Source organism: Schistocerca nitens, chromosome 4 (assembly GCF_023898315.1).
Source record: "Schistocerca nitens isolate TAMUIC-IGC-003100 chromosome 4, iqSchNite1.1, whole genome shotgun sequence".
In the NCBI taxonomy this organism is placed as follows: Eukaryota; Metazoa; Arthropoda; class Insecta; order Orthoptera; family Acrididae; genus Schistocerca; species Schistocerca nitens.
The window spans coordinates 80,624,478-80,641,393 of NC_064617.1; positions in this window are offsets into that span (position 1 = coordinate 80,624,478).

Sequence of the window (16,916 nt, forward strand, 5' to 3'; positions counted from 1 at the left end):
TAACCCAACAATAGCGAATTGAGTGACTGAACACTACCTCACCTAGACCACTTAACCTACACATAGGTTGGTATAATTTTTTTTATACGAAGTATGGCCTGACTTGCTACAGATACCTGCAATTACATACCTACATCTACATCTACATCTACATGGATACTCTGCAAATCACGTTTAAGTGCCCGGAAGAGGGTTCATCGAACCACCTTCACAATTCTCTATTATTCCAATCTCGTATAGCGCACAGAAAGATCGAACACCTGTATCTTCCCATACGAGCTCTGATTTTCCTTTTTTTATCAAGGTGATCGTTTCTCCCTATGTAGGTCAGTGTCAACAAAATATTTTTCGCATTCGGAGGAGAAAGTTGGTGATTGGAAATACCTAGTAAAAATTTGTACAGTCTTCCACCTACACAGCTGGTTAAACAGCGGTCAGCCACTGACTACACACAGGGGTGTCTCGTACTTATGTTTATTGGGAATGTTGCACAGTGGTCGCATCGTTCCCTCTCTGGGGTGCGAGATCTTCCCTGAGACCGCTTCCCTTTTGCTCGTGGAAACATGCATTGCTTTCCCGTTCACAGTGTCCAGCTCGTTTATACTTCTTACGCTGAAGCTTCCTACAATTCCGTTGAATGTGGCCAGGCATACGATTTCAGTTTTAAAAACTATTTTCTTTTGCCTCGACTAGGTCGTTTACGTCAATCTCAGTAAAAGATGTTGCTGTTGCTAAAGTCTCATTAAAATTCCTGGACAATCAACTCGCACTTTACACGACATTTTAGCAGGCAAACCCTCAAAAACGTGTCTAGCACCCTTTGCTCTGCCTGCTGTAAAATGTCCCTATTGGCACGGGCGTCAGCAGCTAATTAATATGTGCTAACATTTATCTTCTTAATATGATCCAGAAACCCATCCATCATTTTTCCCTGTCGTCCAACTGTCCCGTTGAGTTGTTTACAACAATATCTAGATGTAATCTTCTTCTTTCTACAGCACTCCACCAGCCCTTTCCATACATCCTAGAAAGACTGAGCATTTTGCGACTTGTCTGGATGTTGCACAGGGTCAAACCCCAGACCAGGGAGTGGAGAGTGGCAGCTCACACTGAAGGATCTCAGCGGCTCGCGGTTGGGAAGGCCTTAGTTCGACTCTTGTCCCATCCACGCTGCGGCTGCACCATCAGGCTGGCACTTCGTAAAGATGGAAGAATACTGGCTGTTCCATGACGGCAGCCTTCACCGTTGTTGTTGAACCAACACGAGGAGGTGTCAACTATCAAATTCTCTTTCACTAGTAGTTAGGATCGCACTGTTCATAGAGACCTGAAGAAGTCTGGCATCGTGAGGAAACAGCGAAATAATGTGACAGTATCTTCTCGAAGGGTTCAAACGCAGAGAAAAATTTGCATCAGAGCTTGAAACCCAGTCCAGTGCCAATATTGTCAAAATCTCAACGTCACTTAAAATAAGAAATGAGGGTCCCATGACCTTACATGACCATTTCTTCACGAACTAAAATAACGTTACTAGTGTAAGAAAGCTTACTAGAGATACACTTACTGCAAGCAGCTACTTCCGCCTCTGACATCCAGAGCTAATCCTATTCTGTTCGAGTTACTAGCGGATGGGCATGTTTAATGTTGATTTGGGATCACAGCACAGTTCTGCGTTCTTTACTTGGCGCTACTGGAGGTAAAGAGGGTATGTTTGTGGCTGTTAAAAAATGGTACCCCCAGCAGGAATCGAACTTACACCTTAGCCATTACAGGCTAGCCTTAGTCCAACCAACCACCAGATTTCACATGTGTTAGGATCATGTTTTTGTCATCTTGGGGTACGCACCAAACGGCACGAGAAGTGTTGATATCCACTTGAGATGTTGAAGTGAATAAGCTATTCGTGATTTTGTAACCAACGCCACGCAATTAAAACACAAAGCTGTGTTATCAAACCCATCCTTTTCCTTCCTTTATTAAGCCGTATTCCGTCCGTCTGCTAAGAACATCAGTCTGAGAGAAGGCCAGAGACAGTTTCATTGATATTCTAACCAGCCAGAGATAGAAAAATCTTGTGGAAACATGTCTATGAAAGGGTTCGTTGGTGTCTATCGTGGTAAGACTAATTTAGGCACCATCAGCCAGCGGCCGCTTGATAGAAACCGACGTCCACCCAAGTGATCGTGGTCCATCAGACATAGAGATTAAGATCTACAGTGGAATTGTCTGCGCACTAATTAGCAAGTATAACGTTGCGTATGACATAATACTATGCTCCATGGCGATTTTGTATGGCATGTTGCTATAAGTGTATTTAACTATGGTATTATTTTGTTCAAGTCTGTAGTATAGCTCGTGCCATAGCTATTTGAATAAGTGGAGTGTCGTTTACGCCTTAGAAAACGGAGTCTAAAACAGAGTAAAGTCCAATAGTTGGGATATTATATTCTGTTTGCGTTTAATGAAAACGTCAAAGCAGTGGAGGCAATCCGAAACACCTGTGCCTAGTATGGAGTGAGTGCTATCGAGAAAGTCAAGTTGTATCGTTTCAAGTACGATCGTTTTGAGATAAATTGATCACCACATTCAGGATGACGAACAGGCATTTCTGCGATTTACTACTATGGTCAATGATAGAGTATCCAGTAACTGGCAAGTGTGACAGTCAATTAACATTAATGTAACACTTGCCTTCAGTAGTCATATTGAGGTTAAAAGAAAGGAAGGAGTCTTACGGTACAAAGTCTCGTCGAAAACGAGATTACACGCGAAGCAGAATCTTACACGCAAAGCAGAATCTTGAACTGGGAATTTCGGGGAAAGAAGTCATCTGTGGCCTTCCAAAGGAATGATCCAGGCAATTGCCACAATAGATTTAAGATCACCGTACATCTAAATCAGTGCAGCCTGATGGCGGTTTGAAGTAGTGTATGGTAAGTTCATAAGGAGAAAACAGTGGGTAATTCATAAGAAACTTTATCACAAACGATGGCCTGTATACGTCCACAAAATATATTGTTACTGATACACATCTGAGGACACAAAGAAGGTGTTTTGTGTTACAAACTGCTTCACAGGGATGTGTCCACAGTTGACATTTGTTGCCGACAAATGAGATGCTTTGCAGCCGCAGAGTAACAAATGCGACCTGAAAGACAGTGCCAAGGAGCTTGGTTGGCAAACACGCTTACTGCACATCTTTTAATCTGGCACCCGCTTGTGGTTACCTTCACGCCTCTTATCGATTAGCCAGCAAGAAAGTTAGTTTTTGTTTTCTTTTGTTTGTTTCTGTTTGTTTTGTTTTGACGATTGCGCTTTAAAGGTGGCTTAACTCAGAATCAGCAAGTCACTACCTGCGCATTATCAGACGGTTTTCGATAACGAGATGGAATATATTGCGGACAATTTCCCTGATATTTGTGTCTATTTTGTTCAACAGCTAACGGAAAAAGCTATTAATAAACGCTTCAGCTGGTGTCTCATCATAATACCATTCATCCAATGACTATCTTAATTAAACGTGAAGTCTCTTGTAATACTCAAGTAGCTTTACCGAATTATAACGTTGTGGCGGACTCGAGTAAATTATATCTCTGAACTTTGTTTACATTCTTATTACTTAGAAACTGTTATCATCTCTGAGCTTGTTAACATCTACAGTGTTTCGCGTGTTCATTAAACGTATAAATACATCATTCCTAGTCTTTTATGGACCTTCTACCATAAATCATAACGTAAATACAGCGATGTGGCTGTGAGAGCAGTTGCTGAAAGAAACACAGTTTAACAGAGTATTAAGTGATACGATTTCATTGATATATTTGTGTATTTTCGGTAACAGTTCGGCAGTATTTTACGTTTCTTATCTCTAGATCTATTGGTTACTGAACTTAGCGAGACGTCTTACGTTGACAAAATTTCTAAAGATTTCGTTCTGACTTTGATATAGTTATTTGTAGCTCTGTAAAATATCCCTCTCGCGCCAGTTTGGAACTGAGAGCTACTGTCGCTTTCTTTTTACAGTGCGTCGACATTATCGTGGAGTAATCGATCAACTGCAGCGTTCATTGTCTCTTCATTGGCCTTGTGATGGCTGATTCAGATAATTCGCAATGTGGACAACGAGATTAGTTGTAGTCGCTGAGTGAAAGTTATCTCCTATATCTGTAAACATGTATTTGATAAGTCGATGATACACCAAAGTGGAGTTCATCCAGAACCTTTGATTGGTATACCACAAATATATCAAACGAATCTTCCAAGATAAGTCTCTGCCATTCTAGGATGTAGCCAAACTATCACAGAGTCACCAGACATGTTCCATTATGTTGCCATGACCTTATGACAGTCATAGTGCAACGATTATGTTTCTACAAGCAATGTCTTTCTTGAGTGGACTAACAGTTTAGGAGTACGTCTTGTGCATCAACTATGCAACGGGTTCATTACTTTTCCTACGACGTCATGAGGAGTATTCTGGTATTAATGGCGAGGGAGAAGAATGGAAAGTTGCACAGATCAGCGCAATACATACGAAAGAAAATAAACGTTATCCAGATCCACTTGATTGACAATGACATGTAGCAGGATGTATGAATAAATATTTTGTTCCAACATTACGAAATACCCCGATATATATTACCTATTGACATACAACCAGCATGGATTTGGAAAGAACCACTCTTGTGAGACATAGATGGCACTTTATTCGCATGATGTACTAGGTAAAGGTTCAACATTTATAGAGTCCAGACAGGCTATTGATATCATTCCTCACAAGCGGCCTCCAACCATATTGCTTTCCTATGGACTAATGTCCCACTTGTGTGAGTGGATTCGTAATTCCCTGTCTGAATGGTCGCAGTTTGCAGTCACTGACGGCCTATCGCCTAGCGAAACGGAAGTGATCAGTGTGATTCGACAAGTTAAGTGATGTAGACCTTCTGGTATTTTTAATACGTGTAAACTATTTAGGAGACAATGAGAACATTTTTCTTGGATTTGGGCAGGTAATTCTGCCGTCCAGTAACCTCCTCAGAAGAGCAAAGTGAACTGCAGGTTGATGTTGAAAATGTACCTTCACAGTCCAAAACGTGCCAATTGACCCTAAACAATAAAATGTGTGAAGTTCTCCACATGGATACTAAGAAGGTTTTAGTCAAGCTTCCAATCGATAAGTAAAGCAAATTTGAGGGTTACAGGTGCAACGAAAGTCCTAGGAATTACCAATATACACAACGGGACTGTGAAACATGACAGGTTGTGATGAAGTTGAAACAAATGTTGGGTTATTAAGACAGCCCTTAAAAGACCAAAGAAGTCTACTAATGAGACTGCCAGTACTACAGTTGTTCGACCTCTTCTGGAATACTGCTGAGCACTGTGGGTTCATTACCTGACAGGACTGACGGAATACATCGAAAACGTTGATAGATGATTTTGCAGCATAGCGAATTTGGTGCAAAGAATGTCATGGATGTTTTTCTTTTTTCTCTTTGAGGTTTGAGGTTGATGTGGGAGGGGCAGGGGGACGAGTTGGGGACGCAGTACTAAAACAGTCCGCCCCGATAGCTGAGTGGTCAGCGTGACGGATTGCCGTCCTACAGGCCCGGGTTCGATTCCCGGCTGGGTCGGGGAATTCTCTCCGCTCAGGGACTGGGTGTTGTGTTGGCTTCATCATCATTTCATCCCTGTCCGTCGCGCAGGTCGCCCAATGTGGCGTCGAATGTAGTAAGACCTGCACCACGGAGGCCGGACCTGCCTCGCGAGGGGCCTCCCGGCCAAACGCTTATTTCCATTTCTGTACTAAAGCAAACACCACTTCACCGCAGCACATTATTTTAACATTTCAACCAGCACTCTTGTCCTCGAAATGCAAACAGCTGTTGTTGCCACCGCCGTACAGAGGATGATATTACAATTGTAGTAACATTAGAGAAATTAGAACTCGCATATAAAGGTCTGGTGTTCGTTTTTCTTGAGCTTTGTACGTGAGTGGAAAGGTCGAGAAACTGAAGCAATTCTGTGAACCCTTTACGAAACACTTAACTGTGAACTACAGAACAATCGTTCATCATTGTGGTGCCTCAGCAGAACGTAATTTCCGTCGTGCAGCACTTCTTCTTTCAGAGACATTGAGTAGACTTTATAAGTGCTCAAAATGTGAATGCTATACTGCGTATACACAATTGTTTGGCAAAGTTGCCACCAAAAGTGTTTTCTTTTACAATCCGCTTAATTATCTTGGTAGAACACATACTTTCTTAAGGCGAGATCTAATGCAGAGCGCTTACGAGAAAGAATAGTTTCCTGCGTCGTGCAATTGCTAGCTAATTGAAATACTTCATGTTAGCTACATTTATCATGAGTGTATTCTTTTACTTATTTTTCGTTAAATATTTGAATTAAATGTCAAAAGTAGATGTGGCTGCTCATCTTATAGTAAAATACACTAAAGTGCCAAAGAAACTGTTATAGGAATGCGTATTCAAATACAGAGATATGTAAACAGGTAGCGTCTGGCACAGTTGTTGGATCGGTTATTGCTGCTACGATGGCATGTTACAAAAATTGAAGTAAGTTTGAACGTGGTGTTATAGTCAGCACGGGAGTGATGGGTAGCGACGAAATGGGGATTTTCCCGTACGACCATTTCAAGAGTGTACCGTGAATATCAGGAATCAGGTAAGACATCAAACCTCCGACATCGCAGCGGGCGGAAAAAGATCCTGCAAGAACGGAACCAACGACGACTGAAAAGAATCGCTCAGCGTGACAGAAGTGCAACCCTTCCACAAATTGCTGCAGATTTCGATTCATGGCCATCTACAAGTGTGAGCGTGTGAACCATTAAAAGAAATATCATAGATATGGGCTTTCTGAGCCGAAGGCCCACTCGTGTACCCTTGATGGCTGCACGACACAAAGCTTTACGCCTCGCCTGGGCCCGTCAACACCGACATTGAACTGTTGGTGACTGTAAACATGTTGTCTGGTCGGACGAGTCTCGTTTCAAATTATATCGAGCGGATGGACGTGTAAGGTGTGGAGCCAGCCTCATGAATCCATAGACCCTGCATGTCAGCAGGGGCTATTCAAGATGTTGGAGGCTCTGTATTGGTGTGGGGCGTATGCAGTTGGAGTGATGTGGGACTCCTCACACGTCTAGGTACCACACTGACAGGTGACACGTACGTAAGCATCCTGTCTGATCATCTACATCGATTCATGTCCACTATGCATTCTGAAGAACTTGGGCAATTCCAGCAGGACAATGCGACACCCCACATTTCCAGAGTTGCTACAGAGTGGATCCAGGAACACTCTGATTTTAAACACTTCCACTGGCCACCAAACTCCCCAGACACGAACATTGTTTAGAATATCTGGCATGCCTTGCAACGCTCTGTTCAGAACAGATCTCCACCCCCTTGTACTCTTACGGATTTATGGACAGCCCTACAGGATTCATGGTATCAATTCCCTTCAGTACTACTTCACACATTAGTCGAATCCATGCCACCCCGTGTTGCGGCACTTCTCCGTGCTCGTAAGGGCCCTACACGATGTTAGGCAGGTGTGCCAATTTCTTTGGCTCTTCAGTGTAGCTTTAGCTCCGTTACTTTGTACTACAGACTTGGGTAGGGTAGATGGAACGTTTGATCCTACCAGGGTGAGCGTGGCTTTGCAGCCTGGGCCTGCACTAGCGGTGGCTTGTGAGCTACAGGCCAGCCAGGCTGAATGATAGGCTAGCCGGCCAGCTGCAGCCGGGTGCCGAGGCGACACCAAAGCGAGCGAGCTGGCGATGACTGGCCGACGGTACACCTGTCCAGGACGGGCCAGCTCATGGCTCTGCCTCTGCCACTCCTTTTGTCTTCCTCTCCTACCGTCAGTACAAGAGTGGCAACAGAAATACACATCAGGCTGTCTGTTGCAATAGCTCACTGGAAGAGACCAATTCAAGATGGAGCCATTTCTCTTATTGAAGAAGCTATAAGGCGTGCCACATACTACTGCAACAAGGAACTACCCTGAAAGGGGCACTACCAACACAGCTCGTGGCTCAGACAGGAAGAGAGTGAGCTTACAGCAGGGGGACAGTGAGCTAGTGTCTTAAGAGCAGGGAAAATCCCTTTCTGGACGCGAAGCAGTTGCGGCGGGAGACCGCCATCCCAGGCTCCAGTGACACGATTCGCCGATGGTTAAGGGACGCTGGGCTGCACACAAGATGATCCGCTACGAAACAAGAGCTCAGCAGAGACAAATTTTATACTAGCTGGCATTTGCGGAGCTCCACCTAAGTGCGGTGCGTCATTGGGCAACATCATTTTCACTAACATAAGTGTTTTCCACCAGTAACGACGGTCCAAGAGTCGCTTACAGGCCGCAAGGGACTCGCCATCGACGCGAATGTGTAACTACGACGAGAAGAATTGGGCGGCTGTCTATTTCCTGCTGGGGATGAATTTCTCTGAGAATAGCAGGAATTATTCGCAGGATAGAGCGAACTCTTGACAGCGAACAGTACGCCCACATATTGGAAAATACGATGCTTCCGTCAGTGCGAGTGCTGTACGGAGAAGGGGACTTTACGCTGCAAGAGGAGTTCAATTCGTTCAGCAGCAGCTCTCCACAGTTGTCGTCAACGTCATGGACTGGCCGCCTCGGGCTGCTGATACGAGCCCTATGGAAAACATGTGGGCTCAGGTTGCCAGAACGTTAACAGAGAACTGGCCACAAAACCAACAAACTACAGCTGACGCTCTTTGGGGCTGCCTTCTTGAGAGCATGGGAGGAAGTTGCTTCTTTAGGTTGTTACGTCCAACGGCTTGTACATTTGATGCCAAGGCGCATGATAGAAGTACAAAATAATGTGGGATTCTGGATAAAGTATTAGAGTCCTTAAAACGTTTCGTTATGTCGTCGTTTTCTTCATTTTTCGTCACTGAGAGCCAGCGGAAGATCGCCTGGCAACAGATAAAATAAAATTAGTTTTACTTTGAGTTGCCATTTTAACTGAAGTGAGTTTCTTTTGAATATATAGTTTGTTAAATATTCTATTTTTATGTCATTTACACACTGTCCAGATTCTTGCAGAGTAATCAGTTTAGGAAGGAAGCTTTAAAAGTATTTTGCGTTATTTCAAATACATCTCTCTCTTCCTCTCCATCCATTAATACAACCTCCACCCTCCAAAAATTATGCAAACGATTTCGTCTTACATTTATTCATTGTTAATTTCTTCTCCATTCTCTCTCTCACAATCTCTCGTCTGTATTACACTATCACTTCAATTGCCCTTATAAACAAATGAAGCGGTTTCCATTGAAACTGTATGTTCTCGTTTAATTTCTGCTTTCTTTGCTGTTCTCTATCATTCCTCTCAAAATCTATGAAACGGTATTATTTTATATTTCCTTAGCTATAATCCATTCTTCATTCTGAAAACATTCCTTCCTTTTCTCTGTGTCCTAAGATAAAACGAACTGTGCCGTATGTCTAAGTAAGGAAGACGCTGCAAGCTTTTCACGCTTTTATTTTACACTTCTGCACTTCCATCCATTCCAAGATTCTTCCCTCCTTCCTGCTACCCCTCCCTTGACATCTACGTCCACATCTATATGAATGCTCTGCAGTTCACGATCAAGTGCTTGGTAGGGGGTTCTTTGAACCGCTGTCACATTTACCCTTCCACTCTCAAAAAGTGCGTGGAAATAATGAACAACTGAATCTTACCATGCAAGCATTATGTCTCTTATCACAATGGTCATGTTTCCTGTGAATGTCTGGGTAAAAAAAAAAATATCATAACATTAACCAGCGGAGGCTAGAGATTGGAATTTAGTGAAAACACCGCGCCACACAGTAAAATGCCTACGTTTCAATGATTTCCATTCTAGCTCGTTTACCATATCCGTGACAAAGTCTCCATTATTTCGTGATAATACAAAACTATCTGCCCTTCTTTGAACCATTTCGATGTCTTCCATCAGTCCTGTCTCGTAGGGATCCTACACTGCGCAGGAATACCCACGAAGCGGATTGACAAGTTTGTTGCATGCGGTCACTTCAACTGATTTGTTGCATCTTCTATGTATTTTACCAATAAAACGCGGCCTTTGGGTTTCCTTCACCAAAATATTTTCCATATGACGATTCCAAATTAAGTTTTTCGTGATCGTAGCCCCTAGATATTTAGCTGAATTTACATCCTTTAAATGTGACTGATCTATCGTGTAAGCGAACTTCAACGGAATTGTTTTAGTATTCATATGGAGAACCTCACACATTTTATTGTTTAGGATCAACTGTCACATTTTGCACAGTGAAGATATATTTTCAAGATCATTTTGCAATTCGCTTTGCTCTTCTCAGGAGTTTACTAGACGGCAAAATTACCTGCCACAAATCTAAGAGAAATGTTATCATTGTCTGCTAAATAGTTTATGTATATTGGAAATAGCAGAAGGTTTACATCACTTAACTTGTAGAATCACACTGATCACTTCCATTTCACTAACTGATGTCCAGTCACTTACTGCAAACTGTGACCATTCAGACATGAAATCACGAATCCAGTCTACAACTGAGACAGTGGTCCATAGGAAAGTAATGGGGTTGGAGGCCGCTTATGAGGAACACCATGAACATGGAATAAATTTGAGAGGCCCAGTGCTTTGTGCGAAGAAAGTGCCAGCTCTGTCTCACAAGAGAGTTGCTTTCCAAATCGATGCTAGTTTGATGTCAATACCCGATATACTACGGGGTATTTTATAACATTGGAACAAAATATTTGTTCATACATCCTGCTACATGTCGATGTCAATGAAATAGATCTGTAACTCAGTAGATTACGTTTACTTTATCTCGTATATATTGCGGTGATCTGTGCAACTTTCCATTCTTCTCAGTCGCCATAAATACCAGAGTACTCCTCACAACGTCGTAGGAAAAGTAATGAAGCCGCTGCATTGTGGATCCACAAGATGCATTCCTAAATTGTTAGCTCACTGAAGAAAGACACTGACTGTAGAAACATAGTCGTCCTGCTATGATTATGATAGGGTCATGAAAACATAATGGAGCAGGTCTTATGGCGCTGTGATAATTTGGTTACATCCTGGAATAACCGAGAATTATCTTGCAAGATTAGCTCGATATAGTTGTGATTACCAGTCAAAGATTCTGAATGAATTCCACTTTGGTGTGTCATCAACTTATGAAATACATGTTTACAGACGTGGGAGATTACTTTCACGCGACAACTACAGCTAATCTCGTTGTCTACACAGTGAATCATCTGAATCAGCCATCACAAGGGCAATGGCCGCTTGCTCCATGATAATGTCGCCGCACTGTAAAGAGAAAGCGGCAGTAGGTTTCAGTTCCAAACTGGCGCGAGAGTAATATTTTACCGCCTCTGTGACATAGCTACAAACAACTATATCGAACACAGAACGACGTCTTTAGAAATTTTGTCATCGTAAGACGTCTCGCTACGTTCAATAACTAGTAGATCTAACGGTAAGAAACATAAAATACTGCGGAACTGCTACTGAAAATAATCGTGTCACTGAATATTCTGTTATCTGTGTTTTATTCACCAGCTACTCTCACGGCCACATCGTTGTATTTCCATTATAATCTGGTAAAGCTACTTGAGTATTACAAAAGACATCACATTTATTTAAGATATCCATTTGATGAATGGTATTATGATTACACTCCAGTTGTTTTACTGAAGAGAATATTAACGGCGTTTCCCGGTAGGTTATTGAACAAAATAGTCACATATAACAGTGAAACTGTCCGCAATATATTTCACCTCCTTATCTAAAACCGTCTGATCATGTGCAGAGCGACTTGTTGATTCTAAGTTAAGCCACATTTAAAGCGCAAACGCCAAAACAAAACAAACAAAAGAAAACAAAAACTAACTTCCTTGGTGGCTGATCGATAAGGGGAGAGAAGGTAAACATAAGCAGGTGCCAGATTAGAAGATGTACGGTAGGCATGTTTGTCAAAAAAGTTGCTTCCAGGTCGCATTTGTTACTCAGTGACTGCAAGGCATCTGATTCGTTGGCAACAAATGTCATCTGTGAAGTACACATGAAATCAGTTCATAATACAAAACACCTTCTTTTTGACACCGGACATATATGAGTAACAATACATTTTGTGGACATATACAGGCCATCGTTTGTTGTGGCTTTACATCTAGTTTCCCCTTATGAATTTACGATACGGTACTATAAATCGCCATCAGGCTACACTGATTTGGGTTTACAGTGATCTCCTTAAATATGCTACGGCAAATGTCAGGATCAATCGTTTGAAACAACAGATGACTTTCTTCCCCATCCTTCACAGTTCGAGATTCTGCTGTCTCTAATGTCGTTTTCGACAAGACTTTGTAACGTAATCCTCCTTCCTTTCTTTTAACCTCAATATGACTACTGAAGGCAAGTGTCGCACCAAGGTTGATTGGTCATCACACTTGCCAATTATCGATTACACTGTCGCTGGCTATAGAAATATATCGAAGTCATGTCCTTCATCAACGCCGGTTTGTCTTCCTGGATGTGGTGATTAATTTATTTCAAAACGATCGTACTTCAAAAGATACAACTTGACTTTCTCGATAGTACTCACTCCACACTGGGCACAGGGGTCTCGAAATGTCTGCATTGCATTCACTCTTTTATTAAACACAAACAGAACACAATGTTAGTAACGTTAGACTTTACGCCATTTTAGACTCCTTTTTCTAATGCACAAACGATGCTCCTCGTAATGTCAAAAATGAGAAATATTGAAGTTGTCGTGGCACGAGCTATACTACAAACTTGAAGAAAATAAGACGACAATTAAATACGATTATAGTAACATGTCATAAAAAAATCGTCGTGGAGCAAGCTGAAACATATTATTATGTCACACGCAACGTTATATAACGTTATACTTGCTGATTCGAGTACAGACAAGTTGACCGTAGTTCATAATCTCTTTGCCTGATGTGTCGCGATCACTTGGGTGGACCTCGGTCTCTATCAAGCGGCCGCTGGCTGATTGTACCATGACAGATACCCACGAGCCCTTTCTCAAACATGTTTCCACAAGATTTTTCTATTACTGGCTGGTTACAATATGAACGAAACTGTCTCTGCCCTTCTCTCAGACTGATGTTCTTAGCAGACGGACGTACGGCTTAATAAAGGAAGGAAAAGGATGGGTTTGATAACACAGCTTTGTGTTTTAATTGCATGACGTTGACTACTAGACCATGAATAGTTTATTCACAACAACACCTCAAGTGGATGTCAACACTTCTCGTACCGTTTGCTGCGTACCCAAGTTTGACAAAATCATGATGCTAACACGTGTGAAATTTGGTGGTTGGTTGGACTGCGCTAGCTTGTAATGGCTAAGCTGTGGGTTCGATTCCAGCTGGGTACCAGTTTACGACAACCACAAACGTACCATATTCACCTCCAGTAACGAAAAGTGAAGAACGGAGGACTGTGCTGTGGTTCATATTCACCATTAAACATGTCCATCCGCTACTGACTGGAACAGAGTTGGATTAGTTTTGGCTGTCAGAGGCGGAAGTCGCTGCTTGCAGTAACTGTATCTCTAGTAACCTTACTTACGCTAGTAATGTTATTTTAGTTCACGAATAAATGCTCATTTAAGGTGATGGGACCCTCATTTCTTTCTTTAGTGGCGTTGAGGTTCTAAAAATACTGGCACTGGACAGGGATTCAAGCTTCCATTCCAATTTTTCTCTTGATTTGAACCCTTCGAGAGGATACTGTCCCATCATTTCCTCACGATGCCAAACTCCTCCAGGTCTCTGAAAAAGGCGCGACCATAACTAGTAGTGAAAGAGAATATGACAGTTGACACCTCTTCGTGTGGTGTAAGCAACGACGATATGCGCGAGGTTGGAGTCCCAGGCAGCACAAAACCTCTAGCCGAACACTGCACATCTCACTACTGCTGAAGAAAAAATAAATATTTCATATGTATTGGTAGCTATAAGACAATAGTGGATGGTGCCAGGTTCTAATCCCTACCAGGCAAAAATTATTTGTATCGTCGTTTCAGGTTCCAATACCACGCTACTGGTGAACATGTTTAATGTCTGACATGATCGTGATTGCGATTAATTAACAATTCATATAGTTACTTGAGGACAATATTATGGAAACGGAAGAGGATGTAGATCAAGATGAAATGGGAGATACGATACTGCGTGAAGAGTTTGACAGAGCACTGAAAGACCTGAGTCGAAACAAGGCCCCCGGAGTAGACAACATTCCATTGGAACTACTGACGGCCTTGGGAGAGCCAGTCCTGACAAAACTCTACCATCTGGTGAGCAAGATGTATGAGACAGGCGAAATACCCTCAGACTTCAAGAAGAATATAATAATTCCAATCCCAAAGAAAGCAGGTGTTGACAGATGTGAGAATTACCGAACAATCAGTTTAATAAGCCACAGCTGCAAAACACTAACACGAATTATTTACAGACGAATGGAAAAACTAGTAGAAGCGGACCTCGGGGAAGATCAGTTTGGATTCCGTAGAAATGTTGGAACACGTGAGGCAATACTGACCTTACGACTTATCTTAAAGATTAAGGAAAGGCAAACCTACGTTTCTGAAGGTGTCAGGGGTAAAATACAGGGAGCGAAAGGCTATTTACAATTTGTACAGAAACCAGATGGCAGTTATAAGAGTCGAGGGACATGAAAGGAGAGCAGTGGTTGCGAAGGGAGTGAGACAGGGTTGTAGTCTCTCCCCGATGTTATTCAATCTGTATATTGAGCAAGCAGTAAAGGAAACAAAAGAAAAATTCGGAGTAGGTATTAAAATCCATGGAGAAGAAATAAAAACTTTGAGGTTCGCCGATGACATTGTAATTCTGTCAGAGACAGTAAAGGACTTGGAAGAGCAGTTGAACGGAATGGATGGTGTCTTGAAGGGAGGATATAAGATGAACATCAACAAAAGCAAAACGAGGATAATGGAATGTAGTCGAATTAAGTCGGGTGATGCTGAGGGAATTAGATTAGGAAATGAGACACTTAAAGTAGTAAAGGAGTTTTCCTATTTGGGGAGCAAAATAACTGATGATGGTCGAAGTAGAGAGGATATAAAATGTAGACTGGCAATGGCAAGGAAAGCCTTTCTGAAGAAGAGAAATTTGTTAACATCGAGTATAGATGTAAGTGTCAGGAAGTCATTTCTGAAAGTATTTGTATGGAGTGTAGCCATGTATGGAAGTGAAACATGGACGGTAAATAGTTTGGACAAGAAGAGAATAGACGCTTTCGAAATGTGGTGCTACAGAAGAATGCTGAAGATTAGATGGGTAGATCACATAACTAATGAGGAGGTACTGAATAGGATTGGGGAGAAGAGGAGTTTGTGGCACAACTTGACCAGAAGAAGGGATCGGTTGGTAGGACATGTTCTGAGGCATCAAGGGATCACCAATTTAGTATTGGAGGGCAGCGTGGAGGGTAAAAATCGTAGGGGGAGACCAAGAGATGAATACACTAAGCAGATTCAGAAGGATGTAGGTTGCAGTAGGCACTGGGAGATGAAGAAGCTTGCACAGGATAGAGTAGCATGGAGAGCTGCATCAAACCAGTCTCAGGACTGAAGACCACAACAACATAGTTACTGGGTTCTACTCCCCATCCATTACCCCAACTTTACTTCATGCCATTTAAGACTTGAGTGTTGCATACTTTCCGTGGTTACTTCTCAGGGGCAATGCAGTGCTAAACGCGCCATCATTTCTTTCCAGGTTTGGACACTTGGCCTTGTAGACTCATACTGGTGAACACTTCGAAGTTTTAGGTCTCTTTATACCCAGTCGAGTCTCGATCAGATACGCAAGCTTTGTTTGGTTAACAGTGGGTTCAAATTCTCATCATGAACAACAACTCGTTATGTTAATTAATGAGTGAAAAGACTACTGCAGTGTCACTTATTGAAACTGCGTTTAATTTAGATGTGTTAAGAACTGTCTCATGTCTAACAATTTGTTTTCTAATACTTGTTGTATCATGGTGTTAATTTACATCTGGACTGACTGCCATAACGAGCAGTGTTCTCTTCTCGTGCCTTGTGGTAACCATTGTGTACAGGCAGACGACTGTACCCCACAGGATTTGGTGCTTAGAGAAGCTGCGACACCGCTATGTTACGTTGGTTGCATTCAGCAGAGCCCCCCGCCCCCCTTTCTTTTCTACTGTGAAGTTCACGTCAGTCTGGTAATTTGACCTGTTGTGCTGCCATTCATGAAAAGCATTCCAGGGGGCGTTTTCCAGCAGGATAACTATCGCCCACATATCGCTATTGGAACTCAACATGCTCTACCGAGAGTCGACACGTTGCCTTGGCCCGCTCGATCACCAAATCTGTCTCCAATCGAGCTCATATGGGACATCATGTGGCGACAACTCCAGCGTCATTCACAAACAACATTACCCGTTCCTGTATTGACCAAGCAAGTGCAACAGGCATGGAACACCATCCCACAGACCGACACCTGTACAACACAGTGCATGCATGTTCGCATGCTTTCATTTAACATTCTGGCTGCTAAACCGGTTATTAGCATATTAGCTTTTCACATTTTCAATGGCTTATCCCGTGCTTACATTAACCTGTCATCCTGCAGTGTTAATCAGTTACATATGTTACATAGAGAAATGTCTTCCTGATATATAATTACTCTACATTAATTGTTGTTTGGTGTTGCAGTATTTTTTCCGTCATTGTAGGTTCTCACTTCAGTTCGCTAGTTGTTTTTTCTCTGTGTCTAACAATCTCACATATTACAGAATTTACTACCTGATGTTTTCTTGTACGGTCATAATTGTTCTGTGAAGTTCACT